Raw genomic sequence first — 23,157 nt, 5'->3', positions numbered from 1 at the left:
AGGGAAAAGACTCCTACCACGCTGCTGTAGGAAGCTAACTGAGAAATATGACTGGCTACCAGCCAGATTAAGGCTCCAAGCGCTTTAATGGTGGACAGTTACTTGCTGGCATTCAGCGGCCTAGGTATGGCAGCAATTTGCTGTCTGATAAAATAAATTAATTATTCATAGTCATATATGTTTTAGTAGTTGACGGGGTGCAGCTACCCATTTTAGTGATACATGACAAGTGGGCGATGGGACATGCAAGCGAGTGGTGTGTGGTACCACGCTTTTAGGTTAGCTGTAGGCGCTACTTAGGACACTGGTCGCTAAACTGTTTCGAGGCTCAGTAGCCATTTGTGGCATAGACATTTGGTCTTATGCTTTAGGGCGACTGAATGGGGTGATGGTGGGAGAGACCAAGCAAACCAATCTCTTGCGATTTGTCATAACTGGGAATTTTTACTTATTATTTAAATAATTCTATTCCCTCAAAATATTTCAATACGTCTTCACAGAGATGTAATTTATTTTTATGTAAACTTAAATTTGTGAAGTAATTACAAAATAATTTTTATTTACAATCTCTCAGAGGAAGAATGGGTTTTTACTTGCAACCTCTGTAGAAGCTAATTGTCATGGTTTTGCTGACAATATATGTGAAGTTAATGAACATAGAATATATTCTGTCCTCTGCAGAGAGCAATTATTAAAGATTTTCCTTTACTAGATTTATATTCGCAGATGGATGGCTTTTCTACTTATAACCTTTGTGAAGGAGGATTCCAGCACAAAATGTATATATATAAATATACAATTTAAATAATTAGACTCTTCAGAGCAAGTGAAAGCATAGAAATGTACACGCTTTGTCCTTTGTGGAGGATGATTATTTTCTTTCCAAAATTTAATCCTTTGTGGAAGCTTACAACCTCCACAGAAGCCAATTATTGAAATGATTTTGACAACATGAAGGGGGGTATCGGTCTACGAGTAATTTAAAATTTTTTTTATTTCAGTTTTCATACTCTGAGGAGTAATTGTCAAAAATAATTTTACTTAATTAGATTTATATTTTGTGTGCAGGATAATAGCATAACATATACATTTAGTCCAATGCAGATGGAGGATGGTTATTTAGTTACTTTATAGTGATGCATCTTAAAATGGCTGACATTTTAGAAAGGCAGGGATGTAATCATTATAACTTATACCATTAATTACAATGATCTTAAAAGCATAATAACAAGTAATAATAACGTTATCAGTTTGTTTATAAAGCCTACTTTGGGTATATGGATTTAACAGGAAAAAGACAAATTAAAGGACAGGTGGACAGATTAAAGACACAATTCAAGAAAAAAACATTCATTTATTTTATTAAAAGCATAATAAATTATATTTAATAGCAAATTATAATTAATTTACTGCGTTTATAATACAAAAAAAGAATCAATATACATTTACTGTTTTAACATAATGCATAACTTATTTCATATACCCTAACACAATAGTAGTAATAATAAATAATAGTATTAATTAACTATAATGCAAATATTATTATTACTTTAATAGATATGATTGGTATTTTGGCAGCAGCAGCAGTAAATAAAAAATGAAACCTAAGAAAGACTAGCTCTAGTGCTACAATTATTAAAAATTTTAAAAATATTACTATTATTAATTTACAAAGATCATTTGTACAATAATTTAGAAGTTAATTTTTCTTTTGGCAGATAGGTTTTGTGTTTACAAATGGAAATAATTTAAAAAATTTATTGGTATTTTAAGAAATGTATACATGGTCAGGAAAAATGGTGTGTTCAGAATCGACGTTTGCCAGCAGTCAGAAGTTGTTTAACACTGAATGATGACAAGGAGATTCCAAACCCTGCCAGAAAAACAGCTGACGGTAAAACAAATCTGTCCAATGATCTGTGGACTCTGTTTACTTCATTCTGCAACAATAATAGTTATAAAATTATAACTGACAACAAATAAGAAGTAATACATTCTATTTTTAAAGAAATTTATAAGTGAAATGCAAGTATATAAACCCACGTTTGTACATATGTTGTATATTTTGTTATATAGTTGATTAATGTACAATACAATACTTTGTAAACAGTTTTTATTATGGTTTACAGTTCAACCTTTTAAAATTGTTTACATGAGAATAGTTAAGGCTGAATTTTTAAGTGTTGTAAAAGGTAAAAACTTAGAGGACAGGCATGTGAAATTGTAAACAATGCATACTTACAAATTACAAAAAAGTGTGACAGATATCAGAAAGAAGCATGAAATATCAGAAAAATACCTTATAATTAACACTAGTGTACAAGAGAATTTTTAAAAGATTGTCTAATTCTAACCAATGTAAATGACTACTTTCTTATAAATCTGTAGATATAAGCAAAAAGTCCCGTTTATATTGTCTCATTTTAATAGAACACATTATTATTCATGGAACAATGAACCTGTTTACTCATTTATATGTTCTGCAAATACTAAGTAAATATAAACCAATCTCCATAAAATTCCTATGTGTTGATATATATCACTTCTTTGTTGAGACTGTCCTTGGTAGCTCTATCTGCTCCTGCAGATAAGATATAATGAACCATCATCTGATATCCACCTAAAGAAAGGTACTGTAACTGTATTTGGCAGAATTAATGGAGTGCTACCGATGTGATAAGAGGGGATCTGATGTGTGATAGGCATATGTAGAATCATTTATTAATCTAACAACTAAGAAATAAAGAATTTTGTTATTTGGGAAGTAGAATTACTAAAGATGGACGAAGCAGCAGCAATATAAAATGCCGAATAGCACAGGTGAAATGAGCTTTCAGTCAGATATATAATTCGCTTACATCAAAAATTAATTTAAACGTCAGGAAAACATTTTTGAAAGTATATGTTTGAAGTGTAGCTTCTTTATATAGAAGTGAAACTTGGACAATTGGAGTACCTGAGAAGAAAAGTTTAGAAGTTTTTGAAATGTGGTGCTATAAGAGAATGTTAAAGATAAGTGGACAAATAAAGAGGTGTTGCGGAAAACTAATGAAAAAAAAAAGCATCTGGAAAAATATAGTTAAAAGAAGACAGACTTATAGGCCACATATTAGGGCATCCTGAAATAGCTGCTTTAATATTGAAAGGACATATAGGTTGAAAAAAATTGTGCAGGTAGGCAACATTTGGAATGTGTAAAACAAATTGTAAGGGATGTAGGATGTAGGTGGTATACCAAAATAAAACAACTGGCACAAGATACTGAATCTTGGAGAGCTGCATCAAACCAGTCAAATGACTGAAGACAAAAAAAACAACTATCTGAAAGCCTAAAAAGCAAAAGCTCCACCTGTTCATATGCGACAAATGCAATGTTAACTTGGACAGCTGAATCAAAAAGTGGTGATTACTGTGACAGCATGAATACTAAAAACTATTTGAAATGGGTTGAAGAAAAATTAGTTTCTAACCTTCCTCCTCAGTCTGTAGTATTTTCTGATGATGCTCCATATCGTAATATCCTTTCTGAAAAACTTCCGATGTTATCGAGCAAGTAACAAGATGTGACTGGCTACATAAACATCATATTCAATTTTCGTCTCAAATTCTTAAACCACAATCATATGAAGTAATAAATGATACAGATTTGACAAATTGTTGGAAAGAAAGTGGGCATCAAGTTCTGTGGTTTCATCTTACAATTTTAAATAAATTTAACATTAATAATTAAATAATGTTAAATGTTAATGTAAAATGTTATAATGATAATTAAATGATAATAATGTTATGATTAAATTATAATAATAATGTAATAATCATTATATGATAATAATAACATTATTAACATGATTAATAATGTTATTATATGATCGAGCCACAACACAACATTTAAGATTTCAGAAGTGCAAAACCCATGTGAAAATAAAATAAATTTGAAGAGTGATGAACACTGGAAACCTTACTGTGAAAAGGTTAAAAAATCTAAGGTGAATATTTGAGCCAAGAATCATTAATAGATTCTCTGAGAGAATCTTTCATCTTTTTATATAGTGACTGTAATGATAGTGACAATCACACTGAAGATAGTGATGACAGTGAGGAATGTTTTAGTGGAGTAATTAAACGGAAAATCCATTTTCCAGTAAGTAATTAAAGTTACAGTAATAATTATCTATCGCAATTTTTACCATGTACAGTACAAAATCAGCTGACTGTATTTCATTTCACAATTGTTGCATTCATTTATTAAAAATAGAACAATTATTTGGTAAGGGGGATTACTAAGAGTGAGGAACATGTTTTTACGTTTGGTAGTAATAGTCATTAATTGGTGGCAACTATAAAAACCAATTCACAAAAATAATTAATTTACCTGTGTCCAGGACACCCTGAAAGCATAATTCAGTGCGCGATGGAGATGCATGCCTAGGTGTTTGCACTGAAACATAAAAGATATTAAAATTATTCATTGATAAATTTTATGCACAAATAATTTAGATTTTAAACGGTACTCCCTGCTATGGTAATTAATTACTAATAAACTATTATTTATTACTCAATCTAATACTTAAATTATGTACAACATATGTACTTCCAGTCTTAAATTTTATTTATTCTTCCAACATTTTTTTGTTCGATAAGCTGCGCAAGTAATTTTTAATAATTTCATATCTGATAATAATCATGGAGGAAACTATGTACAATAAAAAATATAAATTGATAATATTATATTATTAATTATAAATTAAAATAACTAAATACCTCAGATCACTCAAAGGTACAACACATACACAAAATGTACATGAAGGTACAAAAACAGAATATTTCAAGTGAGCTTAGGTTTTACTTTCCTGGCGAATATAGCTAGAATTCCTACAGTACTTTACAAACTAATCCAAACACAGATTTTATTTAATAAACAGTAACTTTATTTAGAAAAAAATTATACATGAATAATTTGCGAATATCTAATAATTAATATGTCCTTTACTCTTAATCACTTTACTTACATGATTTGGCTTCGATTCAACAAGTGTACTAAAAACATTTTTTTTTTATTTCTTCATTATGAAACCAACCATATCTGGTTTCATGATGAAGAAATAGATATCTATTACTGTTTTAATGAGGTCAATTTTTATGGTACTATCCATTTTTGAGAATTGTTTTTTGACTATTGCCCAAAGATTTTCAATTGAGTTTAAGTCTGGAGAGTTGCTTGGCCACAGGATCAATTTAATGTTTCATCCTTCAAAACATTTTTCCACTTTTTTGGCAGTATGGCATGGCACAAAATCTTGTTGGAACACTTGTGGGAATTTGTTTTGAAGCTGTCACATTACTTTCCTTGAGAATCTTGATATATCTATCACTTTTCAACAAACCATCTACTGGAACTGATGAACAAGGGCCTTCAAATTTAAATTATTACATATTTTACATAAATATTTTTTTCTGGAGATATTTAACTGATTGTTGGATATGAGCCGGTGATGCATTTTCATCTGATGCTTTTCTTCTAACATATGGAACGCTTTGCCCCTGAACATAGAAATATGACTCGTTGGAAAACATAATATTTTTCCAGTCTTCTTTGATTCCGTTTGTATGCATGTGTTTTGATCCACAAGAGCCTTTTTTTGCACATTGCTGGTGTAAAGGCTGCTTTTTAGCTGGCGATGAGCTTTTTCTGCAGGTGCAAGTAGTCAGTGTCTAACAGTTGTCATGTTTAAATCTGTTTCACTGGCTGCTAATTTTCAAATTAAGTATACAGCAGTAATTTTGGATCAAGTTTATTTTTTCTCACTAACTGATACTGAGTTGGAGTAGTTTTTTAAGGCCACATTTGCCTTTCCTCTGAGGTGAAAAGGAACCAACCTCTTTAAATTTAAAAAAAAAATATCATTAACTGTGCCTAGTCCAACACCACACTAAGAAGCGATCTGTCATGTCATACTGGTATGCTCAGAAAGAAACAATTTTCAAATGCTTTCTTGGAGTTATGTCCAAAACACAGACCAAAAATATGATTTTGTAATAAAAAATGAAATAAACTTTCACAAAAATAACTATTTAAAACATGAAAATTTCTAAATAACCAAAGATCAATAACTCCACATTATACAGACAACTTAAAGAATGGGTGCAGTGAAGCAGTGTAGCCACAACATAAAAATAAACAAAAAAATTACCTGTTTGGATTAATTTGCACATTACTGTATATTAAAGAAAAATATGTTGATAGTGTCAAAAATGGGGTGTCAGATTTTTGCAATCTTTGTTTTATTTGCGAGTCTTGTCAACTGCCCCCCCCCCCAAAAACCATATGTGTGTGTTACACTGCTTTTGGCCTTATATCTCAGGACTAACCACACAATTTATTTTTACAAATTTTGCTGAAATATTTCCATATAAGAAACATTGATCATATTAATTTTTTTCAAAATTTGTTAAGGGGTGGAATGTATCATAAAAAACCTAATTTTGATTTTCTTTAAGAGGCATATTACAGAAAATTTTATTAAAGCAAATTTTTTACCTATAAAGCACGTATAAATAATTAATTTTTTTTTCAGAAAATCAACCCCCACCTCTTAAAATTGATAAATTTTTTTTTTCTTTCTCCCTTTGATTTAAATATTTTTCAAACATCTTTTGTAAATTTATACTTCATATATAGAGCTAACAGGAAATGCCTACATTTTTTTTTTAAATTACAGACCCTGAATCTAAAATGCAGAAGAATTTTTTGAGAATTTTCTTTTTCTTATTTAGCCTTTACTGAGCAGTGAATTTGTTAAATTTAACCAATATATTAAAATTTTTAGAAAAACTTTTCATAAAATCTATTCCCCATCTATAAAAAATGTATGCTTTTTGGCTTTAACTCTTCTAATTTTTTATTATTAAAGAAAATTTAGCTGGGAAAATCATGCAGTACTTTGCCAGCTTCTTTTCTTTATAAAAGCAGAAGTAACTCAGATACTGAACAAAATTCTATATATGAATTTATACAGCTATAAGTTATCAAAGAATAATTGCAACTATTAACTCACTGCATTTCTCACACAGTCAAATACTATTCTCATTACTTTGAATTGATAATTTTAAGTGCAATCAATTTCAAGTTCAGAATCCACACTTCCGTCACAATTTTTTATAGCCTTCTTTTTGCCATTGTTGTAACAGCGTTTGTTTTTGTGCACTTAAAATTTGTTCTTATAACGCAAAATACTTGATTAAAAATTTTATTTATCTGCCAGTAAAAAATCATTTATTCAATTTTTATATAATCTGAACAGCCTTCCTTGATATTCTAATCACTCATTTCTAATATAAATTACAAAAGACCTGAGGTTATACTAATAGAGGTATATTTTTATATAACCTGTGACAATTATACTTACACAAGAAAAAATAGGAAATTTTCTCTTTTTTCATATTTTCAAAAGAAAAGAATTACAATGTACTGCACTACCCACTGGCAAAACTGCACTATGGCAAATCCTGGAATATAAGTTTAACTTTATTTTGAAGGGAGTTTTGGACTATTAAAGAGATATACACCAATGTAAAATATAGCAAGAATTTAAATAATAAAAATACTTATTACTTTCAGTGTAGCTTACTACCCTGAAAGTAATAAGGATGCTTACTACCCTCTTAAGGAGCTCAACTTACTACTATAAACACAAATAGAATAAATTCCTGAGTGTACATAGTAATAGTTCAGGCCAGTCACATTAAATAAATGAACGTGAATGTTCATATCAGCTTATATTGATGGTGTTTCAAATAATACTACTAAGACAGCTTCAAGGTTGGTTTTTGTTGGACTTTAATTGTAACTAGAGCCGATCAGCCTTTAAAAAGTGCTATTTCATTTTATTTATTTGTCATATTTCCTTTTAATAAACGTGTTTTAATCTTTCAATGACAATCTTATAAAATGGATGAAAGCTTTTACACCTAAAATAAAAAATTTTTCAGTACTATATATTCTGATTGTGTAAGCTGAAATTAGAAAACTATTTTTAACAAAAAAAATTTATCGATAAATAAAATTCATGTTCTTTTACCAACTTTTAATAAAATATTAATTTTTATCATAATTCTTATTTTAATAAATCAAAAAAAGCCAAAATCTAGTAGCAAAATTACATCGGTTTGTAAGGTACTCTGCAATTTTTTTTTTATAATTCTAGATTTATACACTTTTCATTAATTTTGCAAGCATACATGCAGCTTACATTTCTGTATTCCCAGCCAAACTTCATGAAATTTAAGTCAGAATTGTGCTTGTTTTTATCTAACTTTATACTTTTAACCTTGAAATAAGAATAAAATTAGCAAAGAATTATTTTTAAGGAAATCAACATTATGCCAACTATTTCAACTTTGTTATTTGCATTCATCAGGGCAGTTACATAACAAATTGAAATGGTTTTGCACATAGTGCAAAACCATTTTTACCTGCAAATCAAATATAATACAAATTAAAATCACCTCCACTGGTGTACAATTTTTTTTTTAGTTAATTAAATCAACATTCCGTTAAGTAACAGTAATAAACATGTTTTTTAAAAACCTACTCTGTAATAGAAGAATCAAATAGTACGATATTCCAGAAGACTGGCTATCTAACACAGCTTTGTCCCGAATTCATTTTATGAGTGTACAGTTATATTCTAAAATTATCAGAATAGATAAACTAGATAGAACAGATAAGAGAACTGTGGCCGTATATAGTATTGTAGAGCTATTAGTACTAAAATATAATTAACTGGTTTGGCCAAGTCTCAAAGTATCGATCTCCTGCATGTGAAGGAAAATGCTAACCTTCTGTACCCTTAACAAACTGGAGAGAAATAATGTCTCCGATACAGTCCTTGGATAATCATCACTCATGCTGGCTTTTAAGTAGTTGCAGAATTACATTCACAAAGATTATGTTCATGTGCCAAATTCAGCAACTACTGTAACATTATTCTCTGATCATTAACTATTTTTGCTCATCAAAATAGCAATATAACACAAATGTTTTGTATCAAAGGGATGTACTAGATTTGTAACTTAGGGTACAATGTAGAAAAAATATCTAAGAAATAAAAAACTTATCAATTTTTTAAAGTAATTCTTGAACGAATAAATTAACAATAAACATGCACATGTGTACAGCTTGTCCAAGCTAAATTGGCACAGATCTGATAACAGCATAGCTGTATATCTTGCTGCCTAATGAGCACGGGTTTATAATACTACTCGATTAAATACAGTATGTATACGGTATGACTATTTATTCAAATTAATGAACAAATTCATGTTTTATATTTATTAGTTACTTATTTAATCCTGAGTTTATATATTATTAAATTAATAATTTATTTCTTTATTAGATACTGAAATAGATATGTTATGCAGTATTATGCAGACTAATCGGTCGTTACTGATTAGTGTTTAGCTCTAAACGTATTTATTTATAATTTTATAACTGTATAAAATATCCTCTTTAAGCCATTTATCACACATATGAAAAGATTGCCAAATACATAAAATTTTTAATTAGAACCTATGACTCATATAATCTAACATATCACCATCAAAGCTTGTCATCAAATCCATTCTGAGATACCTTCCTAAAATTATTTTTTAACTTTTAGTGCGTTTAATTTTTTAGAGTGGTGTTTTAAAAATCTTTTTTAAATATTTTTTATTTTCTACTTTTTAGTGCATTTAGAAATAACAAAGATGGACCACTGAATGTGAAAATAGGAGGAGAAAAGATTATGGAGGTAGAAGAATTTTGTTATTTGGGAAGTAAAATTACTAAAGATGGACGAAGCAGGAGCGATATAAAATGCCGAATAGCACAAGCTAAACGAGCCTTCAGTAAGAAATATAATTTGTTTACATCAAAAATTAATTTAAATCTCAGGAAAAGTTTTTTGAAAGTGTATGTTTGGAGTGTCGCTTTATATGGAAGTGAAACTTGGACAATCGGAATATCTGAGAAGAAAAGATTAGAAGCTTTTGAAATGTGGTGCTATAGGAGAATGTTAAAAATCAGATGGGTGGATAAAGTGACAAATGAAGAGGTATTGCGGCAAATAGATGAAGAAAGAAGCATTTGGAAAAATATAGTTAAAAGAAGAGACAGACTTATAGGCCACATACTAAGGCATCCTGGAATAGTCGCTTTAATATTGGAAGGACAGGTAGAAGGGAAAAATTGTGTAGGCAGGCCACGTTCGGAGTATGTAAAACAAATTGTTGGGGATGTAGGATGTAGAGGGTATACTGAAATGAAACGACTAGCACTAGATAGGGAATCTTGGAGAGCTGCATCAAACCAGTCAAATGACTGAAGACAAAAAAAAAAAAAGTGCATTTAATATAAGAGTGGTTTTTAAAAAGTGTTTTTACATATTTTTTTATTTTCTAATTTTTAGTCTTCATAAGTTTATACTTTACAGCTGTGCCAGCGCACAGGTTTGAGCGTATTTAGTGAAAGATCGGATCGGTACGTTTTACGGTGGGGGAGTGTAATCAAAACATAGGGCTAAACTATTTAATTTCCGGATAACTAAGATCCGGTGCATCTAGAGTGTACCCGATGCGTTAAACAATTAGCGCTTGACCTGCTGATACATACGCCGTTTGAATCGTGAAAATCGGACTAGCGATTGCCGAGATATTACAGTGGCACCCCATCCCCAATTTCGGAACGGCGCCCCGGGAGCACTTTAAAATATTATCAAACGACGGGTGCCACTGGTAGCGGAGGGGTGTTCTGATGCAGGGAGGTCAAAAAAAATTTTCAGAGAGCTAGGACCGACCGTTTTCGAGATATTTGCGATTTTCGTCCGGTTAAAACGTACTAAAATTTCCCAAAATTTCGGTTGCGAATTTTAGATCTAAGCCGAAGCAGGCTAGATTATTTTCCACTATGAAAATATGCAGATAAACGAGGTTGCATAAATTAAAGGGGAATTTTGTTTCACTTAACAACTTAGGGATATCTTAGCGACTTGAAAATGTTGCTAAACTGTGTTGTCATCAGGAGCAAACCATGATGCAAAATTTCAGAGTAAATGGATAAGCCGAAGTGCTTCAAAATTCGACTGAAATGTTCCGCACCATGAATCGCACATAGTCCAAGAGCGTGAAATTTTACGGTGTGTGTGTGTGTGTGTATATATATATATATATATATACCGTAAAATTTATTATACCATATATATATACTGTCTTCCACAAGTAGCATATTATAGCCCCGTGCTCACTAGGCAACCATCGCCTAGATCAGATCTGTGCCAATTCTGCTTGGACAAGCTATAAATGCATAGTAATTGATAATGTGGTGAATAAGGTTGCTTCTTTATTGATCATAGCTAATCTCTGGTCTCTTTTCACGAACAGGAGTTTGCGTTGTATAAAGTCTTTTTTAGTGCTATTTTTGAGGTGGTGGTCGAGTGTGTAACTCCCCCAGTTTCACAATCTTGCTGTCTGAGATCTATTGCAACGGTTTTGCGCCCTTATCATTTCCGTTTCAAGGGGATTCGGAGTGTTTAGGCGCACGATTAGTTCGAGCACCTGCCTCATCGCGGCGAAGAGTGGCAACGACTCCTGGTCGCAAGTCCCTGTTACGAGCAACGGGGCCTTCACCATTAGTCCTGCTCGCGCTCTTTTAGAGCGGGGGCCGTAGTCTGTAACTGTGAGTTGATCTTTGATTTTACACATTTGATCCAGTAGCTGCGAAGAGGTGCAAAGAGTGACAGGAGAATACAGGTCTCCAGCTGCCCGTGGCTCGCTGCGGGTAGTCGTCACGCTTGTGCCCAATATCTCTAAATAGAGCATTTATCTCTATATCGAGCATTTTTTTCGTATACTGTTAGGTCAGGGAATCTTCGACCATGACGATGTTAGGGAGGTATGTAATAAGCCTAGCCGGAGAAGGTGGCCGGAGCTTTTTCCTCGAACACTGGTTCTGACCATGATGGTTCAGAAGTAGATATAGGGGTGATCACACGGGAGGGTAGTTTCAGAATTCAATAAGCTTGCAGAAACTCATTGAAGAGTTTCTGCAAGCCAAGGGCAGACCTGGCAGCTCTGCCCCGTTGGCCCATGATGTTTCGGCGGAACTAGATGGCTTGTCTTCCTATCTAGCAAACCCCAAGTGTACTAATGCAGCTACTAAGAGATTGCCTCGTCTCGAAATCTTCCGAGCGGCTTTCACAGCTCTTGTCGAGGGTTTTGAAAATCTTGCCTCAAAATCTAAGGAAGTAACTGCAGTCTACAAACCGGCCCCGGCCCCAATGCAGCCGCGTAGGTATGCTGAGGTGGTTAGGTGCGGACGTGAAACCAGCCAGTCCAAAAAAAACCTGAGGTTGCGTTTTTCAGCAGGGCAGAGTGCTCGACTGTGTCCAGTAGTCAGCTGAAGAAAGACCTCCAGGTTGCCCTTCGGGGTGACCGGAAAGGTCTTAAAATCAGGAACATCAAAGAGACCGGCAAAGGATTAATTGTGGTAGCAGATGATACAGAGACCATTCAGGCAATTAGAGATTCCACGGCGGTTTAGCGATTGAATGTAAAAATAGACCCGAAGAGAACGCGTAGGCCCCGTATTATAGTCTATGATATTGAACGTAAGCTTACCCATGAAGATGTCTTGTCCCTCGTTAGGGAGCAGAACACTGATTTGGATGAGGCCGCCTTCCGGCGGGACTGCAGGTTGGTCTTTAAAACGGGTAGGCGTGATACCCAGAAATACCATGGAGTCTTTGAGGTAAGTTCTGGTCTCTTTCACAAATTTACGTCTGCAGGCAGACTATTTATCGATTTAGGGTCCTGCCGAGTAAATGAATACGTGAATGTCCAAAGATGCTTCAAGTGCTGCATACATGGTCACAGGGCTAAATTTTGTAAGTTTGCCTTGGTGTGTGCCCATTGTGGCAAGGAAGGCCACAAGCGTGACGATTGTTCGCACAGATCCGAGGCTACGGCCTGTGCTAACCCTAAGAGGTTGCATAAGAATCATGAGCACCCACTTATTAGTAAGGAGTGTGGGGGTTACGTACGGGCTTTACTTTAATTCCTTAGATGGTTAGGCTCGGTCAACTAAATGCCCAGGGTGTTCATGTAGTTCAGGTTGAGTTAGGTGAGGTTGTAGAGAGACGGAGCCTTGATGTTGTCCTTCTGCAGCACCCATACATAATAAGGGGTGATCTGCCAGGCTTTCACAGCTGGAAAAACTTTTGTGTAGGGCATACCTGTATGTTTGCTATTCTGTGCAGGAAGTCGCTTTAGAGTGTCTTTATACGGCAAGTTTCTGATGCGCATCATGTTGTGGTCAGACTTGCCATTCGCGGACAGAACCTTACAGTTGTTAGTTCATATTTCCAACACAGGGATCCCACTGAGGAACCCATAGTGAGATGGGATAGGATCCTTCGTACTGTGGGTAATGGTCCAATACTTATTGGTGCCGATGTTAATGCGAAGTCGCTTTTCTGTCACAGTGGGATTTCTGATCATGGCGGTGGCTTAATTGACAGTTTCATCGCGCAGCACAATTTTGAGGTCTTTAATGCTGCAAACCAGTTGGCCACTTATGTTAGTACAGTTAACGGACGAAGAGCCTTTTCAGATACCAAATCTGTCCCTGTCAATACAGGGACATCCCTGGCAGGGTCCTTGACTGGTCTGTGGTCGACGACTGTTCTAGCGACCATCGGTTGACACATTTTGAAATAGCGGATGAGCTGCGCGATGGCCATGAGGGACACTTTCCTGTTTACCGGAGGCGCTTCCTACATAGGAAGGTGGACTGACCGAAATTCTCCTCTTTGTTGGAGTCCAGACTGGAGAGTTTTTCTCGAGATCTTGACGGCCTGCCATAAGATATCCTGGCAGAAAATTTTACTTCTGCGGTGGTGGCGGCGACTGAAGCCGCCATTCCTAGAGGCACTGGCCGGGAACGTATATCTGGTTGGTGGTCTCGGAATCTGACAACAATGAAGCAGTCTGAGAATCGACTCAGATGGCTGCGCAACGAGAGGGTGATCCCGATCGGCGTGCGGCCCTAACTGCGGATTACCGCAGAAGTTGGGTTAGGTACTTTCATAGTAGTAGGTCCTCCAAGCGTAATTCCTGGCGCTCCTTCGTTCAGGAGCAAGGGAATAGAGACCACCCTTCGGGCGTTATTTTTAGAACCCTTGGACATAAGTGCAGAAAAGATGTACTCTTGTCAGCTTTGTCAAGCCGTGAGGGTGTGGTAATTGATAAGGACCGTGTCCTTAATATTTTACTGAATGATTTGCTCTCAAATGACACTATGGTGGATGAGGTTTCATACCACTGGCGTGTCAGGCGGGAAGTCGCGCCATGTGATCTGTAATATGGCACGGCACAAGGCCCCCGGATATGATTGTATCACAGTAGAACTCCTCGTCCGAGCGCTTCTAGTAGTCCTCGGTCCTCTAACTAGAATATATAAGAGGTTGCTCTTCGCAGGCCACTTTTCGGCGTGCTGGAAGTGTGGAGACTTGGTGTTGTTGTTCAAAGGTGGCGACAAAGATCCTCTTTTTTCCTGTTTAGCCTCCGGTAACTACAGTTTAGATAATTCTTCAGAGGATGAATGAGGATGATATGTATGAGTGTAAATGAAGTGTAGTCTTGTACATTCTCAGTTCGACCATTCCTGAGATGTGTGGTTAATTGAAACCCAACCACCAAAGAACACCGGTATCCACGATCTAGTATTCAAATCCGTGTAAAAATAACTGGCTTTACTAGGACTTGAACGCTGTAACTCTCGACTTTCCAAATCAGCTAATTTGGGAAGACGCGTTAACCACTAGACCAACCCGATGGGCGGCGACAAAGATCCTACTGTTAGTTCTTCTTACCGTCCACTAACACTCTTGCCCGTGATTGGTAAGGTTATTGAGAAGGTCCTACATTTGCGTATTAATGTTAGATTGGCCACTGATCATTTGCTAATGGACAACCAGTATTGTTTCCGACCGGGCAAGAGCACTGAGGATGCCATACTTAAGGTGATGGATATAGCTTCCTCTAGTCCATGTAAATATGTATTAGGGATTTTCTGGACAAATCCGGGGCATTTAACAACTTATGGTGGCCCTCTGCCCTATTTCAGATGCAGAAGCGTAGGTGTACACGAAATGAATTAGAATTGCTCTCAAAATATTTCAGCCATCAGACCGTTTCCCTGCGTGATGGCGGCTCGGAGGTTCGTAAGACCTTAACTAAAGGATGCCCTCAGGGCGGTGTTCTGAGTCCCCTTCTTTGGATCATAGTATTCGATTCAATGTTGCGTTTAAGGTTGCCATGTGGCTGTCGTGTCGTCGCTTATGCTGACGAAGCGCCGCTACTGATTGAAGGGGATTCGCGTAATGAGGTAGAGTTCCGAGCTGCTCATGCTTGTGAGACACTCTCCAACATAAGATGATTTTCAGCCCAGAGAAAACCACAATGATATTGCTTAAGGGCCGACTGGCTGCTTCCCGACGAATCCGGGTTCGGATGGCTGGTCTCCCAATTCGGTACGTTACAGCTCAAAAATACCTGGGAGTTATCCTTGAAAACAATTTTCGGTTCAAGGAACATTAACAGTATGTAGCAAAAGAGGCCGCTGATAATTTTTATGGAATCCGTAGTCATTCATCCCGCTTGGGGATTGAATTACCGTAAAATGCGTATCTTTTACAAAGGTATCAGCGAAGCTATTATGCTATATGCTGCGGCTGTCTGGGCTCATCGCAAGGCTTTTAGATATTGCGCGGACATTTTGTTGCGAGCCCAGCGACTCCTCTTGCTGGCTGTTATAGGTGGTTATAGAACAGTCTCGCAGTCTGTGTTATAGCCGGAGTCAAATCAATAGATATCTTGGCTAATGAGCGTAAGGAAGCTACATTTCCAAGGTAATAACCTATTGACGCCAGAACGAAAGCAAGAGATTGAAGACCGGGGCCTTGCGTCTGGGCTTGTCAGGTGAGACGAATCCCCCACAGGTCGCTACACGCATGGTATATTTCCTAAAGTGTTTGATTTAGGTGCGACTGGATGGATCTCCCCCAATCGGTATATCACACAGTTTCTCACCGGGCATGATGCCTTTCGGGCGAGTTTGGCTAGGTTTCGTTTGGTGGATTAGAGTCAATGCCCGGATTGTGGGACTGGTGATATAGTGGATGACCCGAATACGAGATCGAACGTTCACGAACTGTGAGGGAACTTGAGAGAATACATTCCTTTCTGGATCACCGTATTAACTGGATGACCGCGAGGAATGGTCTATAGTGGCTGGTTTTCTTCGCGCCCTTGCGGTGTGTAGGTATGCAGAGAGAGTTTAATCGAAGTACTTGATCGTGGTAGGATCCCGGGTGGCTAGCGTTCCGGCTTACACACTGGATCGCATTGGCATCGAGCCACGGTTATATTGGTATTGTTTGTGATTCGATTTGGGGCTCCCGCTGGTGGGGTGGCCCCGCGCCACCGGGGTGTGGTAACTCGTGCGACCGGTGGCGGTCCTGATCGTGACTTGTTAATGCCAAGCGAGACACCATTATAGGGGGAGGGGAGTAGTCCCTGGCTACTGCGCGGACCGGAATGAGATTACGTTCCCCTTGTTAGGTGACCTAAATTGGTCGATTTATTTTGGTGTAGGTCTGAATTTCTATGTTGCCTAAGACATAATTTTGATTGGTATGAGCTGATTTAACTTTAAACTCATTTGTCTTCTGAGGAGTTCACAGTCACGAACGGTGCTGTCAAATCTGGACTAGGCGCGGGGTTCGCGCTTCCGCGTTTTCGGTTAGTTAGTTTGAGGGAATCATGTTAGGTTGGATGTGAAGATGACCGTTTGAGGCCTACGTTTGAGGCGAAATTTGATATGTATTTTACCGATGCAAATGTCTGCCGAGGCATTTTCATCGGTGGCATCTCGACTGGGGCCTGGTTGATGGCTATGAGTTGTATCAGTTAGAGGGTGTAAAGATTGAAGAATTATCTAAACGGTAGTTACCGGAGGCTAAACAGGAAAAAAAGAGGGTCTAAAGACGACCTCCGGTAAAGCCCCGCATGGCACGGAACGGAGGCAATGGTGTGGCGACCGGTAACGTCAAAAGGTGGTGTCTTCCCCCTACGGGTTTGGGATGATCATAAAACTACAAAAGATTTTTTATGTAATTTTTGATTTGTTTTACAAGTAATTGCATAATATAAATTTTATACAGAGCATGAAAAAAATAAGGACATTTAAAGGAAACTTCTTTAGAATTTAAAAATGTTACCTGTAAAAAGATTTCTCCAATAACCATCTAGACTTCTTCAAGAAACATACTTCAAAATAATTTGCAATACTAAATCTACTGCATGAATTTTTTTAACCAGCAAAATACAAACTAATCTTAGACATACATGTATAACTTGCAAAACAATTTTACAATGTCTGACTGTTTTACAAAAAAAATATCTACCTAATGGGTTATGCAGTGATAAAAAATATTTCTTTTACTTTTTAATGAAGAATGTACAGGAGTTTAGTGTCATCCACCATCAAACTAAGATACCTTTGAAAACATGTTCTTAGAAAATAATAGCATTGAAACTGTGAGATCTCATATTTATCAGTTAAGTTGGATTCATTGATTTAATTAATGTTAAAAAAGCAATATTACTCATAAAAAAAATCTTTAAAAAAATTGACATTAATTATTTTGCTTTACAGCTATGAAACTGAAAAAAAAAACTTATAACTGAAATTATAAAATCGTTAACTTGTAATTGTTAAATTTTAAGATTTTAACTGAAATTGAACTGTTTAAAAATATAAATAATTAATTTTATATCGCACAATTCCCAACACATACATGCATTTATGTACTGAATGTCATTATTTTTTTCAATTAAAATTGAATTTATGTATCAAAACAAGTGAAAATGATATATTTTATAAAAATTTACAGATCGCCATAAATATTAATTAATGAAATTATATTGCACAAACCGTTTTACAAAACACTGCTCAAAATATATTAAAAACAGAACAAGTATGAATACTAAGTAAAGAATTATGTAATCTCACATAACCCAATAGTATAACAAAAAATGAAAAGCACAATTGTGCAATTAATGTTAAGTCTTAATATTACTACTTCAAAATTAATTGTACATTACCAAGAAAAGAAAAACATTATTTAACTTAATACTAAGACAATCTAATAATACTTGTTAACAAAAAGTAATAAATAAAATAGATTACATTATTAATATGATGCTGATAAGAATCAGCATGGATGTTAACTACGAGTTTCATTTAAAATTTAATTTGGATGAATGGCAACGGTATATTTTCATCCTACTTTTAAAACTTCTCAAAAAATTAAACAAGATGTACTACTTATAGAATTAAATATAGTACTACCAATTTTTATTACAATATAAGTGTACCGACACATAATACATGTATTAATGTTATTATTATGGAGTATTTAAATAAAAACTACAAACCGAATAAAGCTTTCAACATGTTACAACATGTTACAAATAAAACATGTTACAAAGAATAAAAATATTACATTTACATCAATATTAATTTGTTCTTCAACCTAACGGGTAGTTTTAAGACTGTTACATCGATATTTACTCCACAGATAAACAATGTTTGATAAATGTTCAGGAATGCCCTATCACGATATGATGTAAAGGAATTTTGAATTGTACATTCATAACTGATGAACAGTAAATATGAAACAAATACTTCATTTCTCATACAGGGGTGTTAATAGCAATAATAGGGCAATAAAGGTCATCGTTCCAAAATTGGAAATTAATGCGTCATATTTCTTATACAATACTACATTAAATTTAATTAATTTTTTTTCAGTATTGTCTATAACATAATAAAATCCATCAAATTATGCATTTTAATTGTACAGAGAACCTCTTAATTAGCAGCATTAGTTTCTAAATTGCTCGTTTTATTCTTATTTTTTACTGCTTGACTTGATATAGTTATATAGCAATTATTTATAATTTCTTCTAGAATGTGTGGAGATTAATCAACTACATATGACTTCGCCATACAGGTATTCGGAAAAGTCTGAAAATGGCTTAATTATAGAAAACTGAGTGTGACTATGTTACCAGATATATGTAATTACTGTATCGAAGAAACTACCCTGAGTTGTGCTTGAAATTATTGTCAGCCATCTCGGATATAACCTTATTTTTTTAAATGGCATGGTCATATTGCACATTATTTCAATGTAGATTTGAACAGGAAATCTTTAGTGAAGACCCCGCACCCATAGCTTCATCAGTGTCTCAGATATTGATCATTAGTGTCCAAATCGGGGTAAAACAGCAATCATCCCCAACCTCTATTCAAGATAAATATTTTTGATAGAAAGGGGATAATACAAATCATGTAACATTGCAATTTCATGCTGAAAAGATTCTGTAAATAATTTTCCAAAATCTCTTCTCGTTATAAATTATTCAAAATTTATCATTATGATATTCGATAACATAATTAGTAGATTCACTGCATTTATTTTTTTATTATTTAATTAAGTAATTATAAAAAAAAAAACGTATTTTTATTACCTATAAAAGGTTTTTACAAGAAAATGAGTAACGTAATAAAAACTGTGTACTAAATTCACAACGTTAACAAAATCTTGTACGCAAGAAAAAGTTATGTACAACATTCTGAATTGATTCTCTTAAGATTTCAACAGCTTTAATTAGAATTTTTTACCTTTTTTAAACTTTGTCTTTTAAATATTCCCAGAAGTAGTCTAATGGATTTAAAGCTAGTGATTGTGGAGGCCATTCAATTTGTCCTCTCCTACCAATTCATCTTACTGGGATCATTCAAGAAAGTGTGAACTTGAATAGAATAGTGGGAAGAAGCTCGATTTTGCTGAAACTATTAATTGTTAAAATTTTGCACAGACATCATCAGTCTGTTCAGATGATAATCCATTCTGTGGAGAGACGTTAGGGGTAAAATACAAAGATATGACAATACTAAATTCCATCTCGTAAGATATTTGGCCGAATTTATGTTTAAAGGAAATACAATCACTAGAGAGGGAGACTCCATCACATGTTCCATGCTATTAGTCACTTGTACGACGGAGAATAGACTTACAAAAAGTGCCGTCAGTCATCTTCAACAGTTGATTCAAAGTCAGACTCTGACAACTATTATGGGTAGCTTATGCTCTATTTTGCATTTCTGACACTTAATTTATATTGCTATTCACTTTTTCTGTCATTAACATAATCAAACATCAACATGAAAAAAATTGACATTGAATTAATTGCTCAGCATTATCCACAATTTTACCAGAATACATCTTATACTTTAACATTACTTTTTTATTCCTCATCAAGTTAAATCATATTCTGGATTTAATATCCCTTAATAGAGATTCTAAGTGATAAATTAATGGTACCTTTGGTTGAAAAGTTATATTTTAAAATAAAAATCATTACATTTTAAAGGCTCAATTAAATTACTTAAGGAAAATGTATTACTTTAGTTGACCTTCTATTTTGTGGCCAAGGATGAAATTCAAGATCAATATTGGGCAAATCCTCAAGCCACTGCACAACTTTGTATTAAAAAAAAATGAATGGAAAATTGCAGAAGTCTTAGCATAATACAGAATATTTACAGCACCAATACTTCAATACTCCCACTCTTTGAAAGTACCTAGTTGCAAAAAATAAAAAAGGATAGAAGCTCTCAATGGCACTTCTTTGCTTCATCCTATGGAAAGAAAACTGTGATGAAAATAGGAAACAAAAAGGTAATTACTTCAGCAACCTTACAAAGATAATAGGTCAAATAATTCGACTTTTTGTTGTAATGTTAGTTTTTTCATCATAGGAAGTATTTAAGTCCATATTGTCTACTGCTGATTTATTTTTAAATTTACACTTGTTAGATTAATACAATAGAAAACAGCTAGTAATATCGCTTTACAGCTACTCTTATTTTAATAATGTGTTTTAGACAATGTTCTTGCTGAAATCTAATTAGTTTTTATTGTTAATTTTAAAGATCTATTAAAATGTGGATACATTCATATACACTGAAGCTACTTGTCTCAAAATTTTTCCAAAGTGTTGGTAACCCACTTTAGAAACCACAGCTACAAAATGGCCACTATAAAAACCAAATGTTTAACACAATACTATTTTGTATTCTCTAAAAGTATGACAAACCTTGGTCAGCAACACTTATTAGGTAATAAGCAGTGGGTTGACCTCTGTTCTAAGTAATAATGCTTACAGAACACACAAAACAAAATGTAACTGAATAATTCTGACTGAAATTTAAAAATTATTCTTATAACCTTACCAATGTCTTTGTTACCAACTTTATGATATTATCATTTTCAAGTAATTTCTGGAAAAATGGAATTTATATCTAACTCAAAAACATAACATTTGTTATGGATAAAGCTGTTTAAATTTCATACAATTTTCTGATTAATTATAATACATTTCATGCTTAATATCATATCACTTTTAATTATTTTTTTTGTTTCATTATTAATCTACTTAACAAAGATATCTTCAATTTCTGATATCTATATTAACATAAATATTATCAGATTTTTCATAATGCTTCATAACCGGCTAAATAGTGGAAAACTGAAGTGGTTAAATCAGTACCAAATTAATTTAATTAAAAGGCGAAAAGTTAAAAGAAGTTTAGCACTACAACATATCTGTATACAAAAAAAATGGCATAGCACGTTATGGTCATTAAACCCAGATATGCAGTTATCAAAATACTATAACTTTGTAAGAAATATAAACTTCACAGTTTAATGCAAAGGTAAATGAACGTAAAGAATTAAGAAACATTTTTCATCTGAAGTTAGAAAATTAATAAAAAATAAAATGCAAGGAGAACAAAATGTATTCAATATTATTAATAAATATAATTATCCAATTTAAATTTGATAATAATATGAATACAAGGTTAAATAAAGCATATGTTCGTAAAACAATAAAAATATATCTAAGAAAAATAAATTTCATTCCATTACCTCCCTCCAACGAGTTCGGAAAAGACCAGCAGCACCAAATCCAAGGCTAAGGGTAAGGTTATCCTAATATAACTTCTCGGAACACCTGATAATTACGCATAATGCAGTTCTGCAATCCATGAAGTAGAACTAAATCGATATAATTTCAAAAATATTTACTAAAATGAGAAAAGATATCAGAGTGGATGTTCTGCATTTTCATGAATTTATTATTATTATTATAATTATATATTCTTCTTTTTGTGAAAATGTTAGCAAATAAATATTTACAATATTAACATTTGCTTTACCTAAAAGGAAAACTTTACGGCCAGAAAATATAAGAGAGCTAAAAAAGATTGGAATCAGTTTGAAAATTAAATAACTAATGGAAACATGACTTAATTTTAATGTATAGTTGGTCATACTGCTATATATTATTTCACTGTTTGAATGTCATGTGGACTTGGTTAAAATATGATTGTGTCGTATAGTTTATTTCTTTATTAAATCTGTGTTTATGTGGGAATGTCGTCTTTCATGTTCGTATTACTTTTTGTTAATATGTTCTTCTAAATTCCAGTAAGATCTCTGCTTAGTTTTATTCTCTTAGTTTTATCTTATCTTAGTAAGATCTCTTAGTTTTATTCTTAGTTTTATACTTCTCAGAAGTATATGTTCATTTTAGTGAGTATATCCTGGGATCTAATAAAGAGTAAAACCATGTTTTGCAATTTGGCATAGGGTTTCTTTGCCATAGGTTCTTCTTTCAGTAGCTATAACAGATTAGTATATAGATTTCAAAATGGGTTAATATCATCTTTTCTCCCATAAATAAAATATGTTCAAGCTTGCTTTCAGTATGGCCACCCAAGTGTCTGTTACAAATACAGGTCATTTCCCATTGATCAGCACGACAAAATGTGATTAAACCTTTTTATATGAAATTTATAAAATGATCAATTTTCTAAGTACACAGTGATACATGTGAAACTGGAAATGTTGAAAAATAAATATTCTTAAGAAAAATTTTTATTAATTTTTTAACGTTTAAGTAGAAAAAGTAAGGTCATTTTCTTTT

At 33.9% G+C, this 23,157-nt stretch overlaps 1 long non-coding RNA gene across 1 annotated transcript; it reads right to left on the bottom strand.

The window, feature by feature from the left end:
- Positions 1-1,334: 1,334 nt before the first annotated feature.
- Positions 1,335-22,222, bottom strand: LOC142323192 (uncharacterized). The gene is made up of 3 exons (XR_012756042.1): positions 22,098-22,222; positions 4,373-4,438; positions 1,335-1,940 (listed from the first exon to the last, which is right to left on the bottom strand). It is a non-coding gene; the product is annotated as an uncharacterized LOC142323192 (long non-coding RNA).
- Positions 22,223-23,157: the final 935 nt, after the last annotated feature.

Source organism: Lycorma delicatula, chromosome 4 (genome assembly GCF_047948215.1).
Source record: "Lycorma delicatula isolate Av1 chromosome 4, ASM4794821v1, whole genome shotgun sequence".
Lineage (NCBI taxonomy): Eukaryota > Metazoa > Arthropoda > Insecta > Hemiptera > Fulgoridae > Lycorma > Lycorma delicatula.
Note: the sequence above shows the minus strand (reverse complement) of the source record. Positions and strands in the feature narration are given on the sequence as shown.